The following is a 5167-nucleotide window of genomic DNA, read 5'->3' as shown; positions in this document are numbered from 1 at the left end:
TGACAATATTATAATCCCCATTTTAGATAAGAGGAAATGGAACATTTTCAAAGTCACCCAGTTAATAAATGCTAATGTAATATGCAAAAGAAATTTTAAAAATGTGGTAAGAACTATAACCTATAGATATCTATGGGTTGGGGAGCATATTTGGTTCATGAAAGGCATTATTTATTTCTCATGAGAATCCCATGAATTAGCTTATAATTATTTCTATTCTTACTTTATAGACAAGGAAATTGAGGCTTATTGAAGTAAGATAATGTGCCTAAGATCAACAGCTGGTAAGTGAAAAAATGGGATTTCATGCTCTGTCTGATTTCATGCTCATGTCTCTTACCCATTCTTTTCTCTCCTCCCCCAACTTTATTGAGATATAATTTACATATAACATTGTGTAAGATTAAAGGTGTGCAATGATGATTTGACACACGTATATATTGTGAAATGTTTACTGCAATAAGGTTAGTTAACACATCCTTCACCTCACATGATTACCATTTTGTTGTCTTTCACACCCATTCTTAGTGGAGGTTTTAAAAGATTCTTAGGAAAAACATTAGATACCCAGAAAAGGAACAATAATCACTACTTTGAAGATAAAGAAACCATGGTTAGCTAATCAAAAAAGACAAAGCGTGGTCAATATTGGCAGCATGTAAAGAAAATGGATTTTAACTAGGTAAACCTGAGTTCAAATCCCAGTCCCACAACATACCAGCTGAGGAATCTTGAAGTCTGTTTTTTATGATCTGTGAGATTCAGTACTTTGTCAACAAAATGGCAAAACTAGTATCTATCTTTAAAAAGTGGTTTGAGAATAAAATATAGTACTTTAAAAAGTCTAAAATAGTGCTTTGACCATTGCAAGTACTCAGTAAATGTTATCTATTACTATTATTGTTCTCATTGATAATAAAAATAAAGCAATAATTCTTTGAGAAATGGCTCCATATGAGTCTCTGTTTGCTAATGTCACAGAACCTGCCTGCATTGACATATGAATAGGATTTTGCTGCCTGTATGTTTAAACTTGGAAAATAACTACTAAAATAAATATGTGGATTACTGATGAGAGGATGGGTTTGTGGAAGACAGTGTTTTAATAGATAGGTCTAGGCAGCTCTAATTCTTATCATTTTCCTTGCCTCAAAATTAGGGGTATACTTCTCGTACCACATTACCCTATAATAATCAGTGGATGGAACCAGGAAGCCAAGATGATATAGTTTGTCTCGAGATAGAATCATTTCGAATGTATTCATGTTGGCCTCAAAGTTATTTAACATTGTATTCTGTCGAGGGATGGGGGGTGATGGTAAATTTGGTCATACAATCTTATTAATGGCATCAAAGTTAATGTGTTTTGTGATTGTCTTTCAAGGGGATAAATGACAAATTAAAGTTGTGATTCTGCCCATTTCTCCAAAGATTTACACTTTAGTCTTGGAGTAATAATATAATATGTAATTACTATATAATTATGTAATAATATAATATAATGTGAAGAGTATTTGACATGAAGATCTAAAGATCTGTCATCGTACTAGAAATGTAAATTTTAGCAAGTCTCTTTTCTAAGCCTCAGTTGTATTATCTGCTAACAAAATTGATGTCTGAAAGTTCAAATGCGATAATACAAAATAGGGATACTTTGCAAACTGGAAAACTTTCTAGGTAGTTACATCATGTCATAAACCTTGTGTAAATTTAGATATTATATGAGAAATAAATACTAAATATTTTATATTTCTAATACACATGGACATTATATGTAGAATCATTACAAAGATTAAATAGCTTAATTTGTTTAAGTATCTAGTAATGAACTTTTATTCATTTGGTTCAAGGACTTACACATATTGAACCCTGGCTATAGACCAGGCAGTATGTTACAATGGTAAATAGAACAGAAGGTGTCCCTGCTTCATGGAGTTTATCATCTACTGGGAAGGTTGGATATAAACATATACATGATTGTATAATGAAACACTGTGATGACTTCTATGAAGTAAATTAACTGGATTCTATGAGAGAGAATAGCAGCTGGAGAATAGGAGCCAACTTGGATTGGAGAGTTTGTGGGATAATATTTGAATTGAACCCTAATAGATGAGTTGATTTTAGTCAAGTGAAGACTGTTGACTGATGAGTAGGGAGAAGTGAAGGAGCTGTCTAAACAGAAGAAATAACACCTGCAAAACCTGAGGCAGGCAAGAGGTTGGCGTTTTCTAAGAACTGTTTCAATGAGGTTGCCATGCAGAAACATGAGATGAGTTTGAAGATCTCGACAAAAGCCAAATCATGCAGGTCCTTGGGGCCATGTTAAAGAGATTGAATTTTATTCTAAGTGAAACAGAAAGCCACTGAGGAGAGTAGAGGGAAGAATGAGGGTTCCGTATTGAACAAGTTGGTTGGCAACAACCTTGAGGCATGTAAATGACTGAGTCAAGTAGTTAACTGGATATGAGCCTGTCATTCAGGGCTTCAGAACTGGCAATATCAATAAGGGACACAGTTTTTAAAATCATGGGAATGTTTGAAACACTTAGGTAGAGAGTCTAAGAAAAGAACTACAATGTCTGAACCCAAGGAATTCGAGCACTGAAAAGTTGAAAAGAAGAGTAACTAGCAAAGGAGACGGAGAAAGAATTGCCAAAGTAGTAGGAGGAAATGTGGCACCAAGAAGTCAATGAAGTCTGTGTTTTGAGAAATTGTGGCCAATTGGGTGATGCTCAAAAATCCATTATGGAGGTCAGGGTTAACTTTAGCAAGCATGGGTTAGATGCAGTGTTGCAGGCAGATGATAGATTCAAGTGAGTTAAAAGGTAAACAGGAAAGCCAGGGCAAGAAGAAAATTCTTCAAAAGTTTTGGATGCAAAGAGGAAGAGAAATACAGATCAGTAACTGTTGGGAGATGAGATGCTTTTATTTACTTATTCAAGATCAGAAACAGTAGAATAGGATTATATGTTACTAGGAATACTCCAATTAAGAGGAGAGGTTTAAGATGAAGGAGAGAGAAAGAATAACCAAAGAAGTAAATTACTTGTGAAAACAAGAGAACCTGGGATTCAGAATAGGAACAGAAGGACTCTGTTAGGAGAAGAGGTTAATGATCATAAAAATGCAGTGATTCAAATTTACTCAGTTGTATTAATCTCTTCACTGATGCTCAGCTTCAGGGGTACAGCCTAGAGTCAGATAACTAGGTTAATTTAGCTTAGATTTTTGCCAGAGTAGTACAAGGGAGTGAGAAGGGGACAACAATGGCAGTTTGCTAGAGAGTGATTATAGCTAGTTGAGCTTGGGACGTTTGATAATAGACTGATGTAGATTTTGTAGCACTAAGCTGTATGGTATAAGGTATAAGCCTAACTACCTTTGAGATATGTCCTGCGATGTATGTTCAGTTTGAAGGCTAAGACCTGTTTCTTTATTGCTACTTCTGAAATATGTCTAGATATGAACATTTTAGTAGCTAAAATGTAGTGCCACTTTTTCTCATTGGCATTCTTCTCTTCAATGAAGTAAGTAATCTAAGCTGTAAGAATAAATGTCTTTATGGATTTCTATATAAGTTATCTTCATTTTGAATTATAAAAATGGGTTTTGTATACGGCTTTTACAAATTTTATTCTGAGTTGGTCCTCATGCAAAGATTTAGCTCACTGCTGAGACAGAGGGCATGGTAGCCGTTAAAAACAACCACAGGCTCAGAGGACAAATAGGTAATAGCTTTGGGGCAGTTGCCTTTACTTGTAACATTTCTAAAGGGATAGGCCAAGTAACGTTTGCTGCTTCCAGAAACGTCCTCATCACTTGATACCTTGGATGTTTGCTTGGCCTACTGGGTTAAAGATATTCCAAATTTGCTTTAAGAAAGTTAAAAATATGAGTCAAAATATGAATATAAGTTAGATTGAGCACATATGTAAAGGAGCTAATTTGTAAACATTTTTTGAACCTATTTCCCTGTTCACAATCTACTCTCTCTGAAGATGTACATTCAATAGATTTTTTTTTAGAGATGAACTATTAATTACCCTCCTATCCAGAAACACAAGCATGTTCTTCCTGCAAGACTCCCTCCTTTCAGTCTATGAAAATCCGTCCAGCAAATACCACTCTCCCATCTAAGCCCTCCATCTCAGCCACCAATACCTTCTTGTCCTTTGAGGTGATGGCATGCAGCGGTGGAAGTGAGGATGCATTTACAAGACGGCAGACTTCCCCATGTAGCTAACATTTCCAAATGTCTATCATTTAGTGGGATGATTTGGTGTTTTAACTTCCTGCTCATTATAATGAAAATTTTAAAAAGAGAGAATTTTCTGTGGTTGCTCGAAGTGAGATTAAGATACTTTTTTTCATAAAATATAATCAAACTTTCATTAAAAAATAAGTATGTAGTCGAAATCTGTAAGCAATTTAGTATTTATTTCCATAAATACATATGTTTTTATTTGAACTTCCTCCCACCTGTTAGTGGCTTGGTACATTTTTGGAAAATGTGTAATAACTATTCACAAACTGTAGGAGAGGTACTTGATAAGTATTAAATAAATGAGTAACACTGTATGCCATACCCATAAATTAGCTCATATAATTCTTACATCAACCCTTGAGAAATGAGTGTATTATCATCATAATTTATACCTGCATAATAAATGACAAAATGAAGATAGGAGGAGTGTAGGGCTTAAGTAACTAGCCTAAAGACAGAGCTAGTAAGTAGTAATGGCAGTATTTAAGCCCAGGACTCCATATGCTAATTTCTGTGTTCTTCCTGTTATTTATACTGCCTTCCCAATGCTGCACTGTAGAAGCTGGGGCGAGTCACGTGAGTGGATTTAGGTGGTAAAAAGAAAATAGGAGATGAGAGATGGGATGCATGGCATGTGCTTTCTTTTGAAAATGCTTTGGAGGAACTAGTCTTCCATGTAGAATACAAGCCCATGACTTAAGCCCTGTCTGCCATACCTCTTGGCATAGCCTTGCTTTTTCTGTCACTCATTATATAGGGTCTTAAGAGATTTTGATAACATAATATCTTTAATAACATATCATGAAGAAATCATGCTATAATAAGGGAATTATAATATTGCAGTATAGCCCTAAATCAATAACCCCTAATTATAAATGTTATACCATTTATAAGATTGTT

This window comes from Balaenoptera musculus, chromosome 1, assembly GCF_009873245.2.
Source record: "Balaenoptera musculus isolate JJ_BM4_2016_0621 chromosome 1, mBalMus1.pri.v3, whole genome shotgun sequence".
In the NCBI taxonomy this organism is placed as follows: domain Eukaryota; kingdom Metazoa; phylum Chordata; class Mammalia; order Artiodactyla; family Balaenopteridae; genus Balaenoptera; species Balaenoptera musculus.
This window is presented reverse-complemented; position numbering follows the sequence as displayed.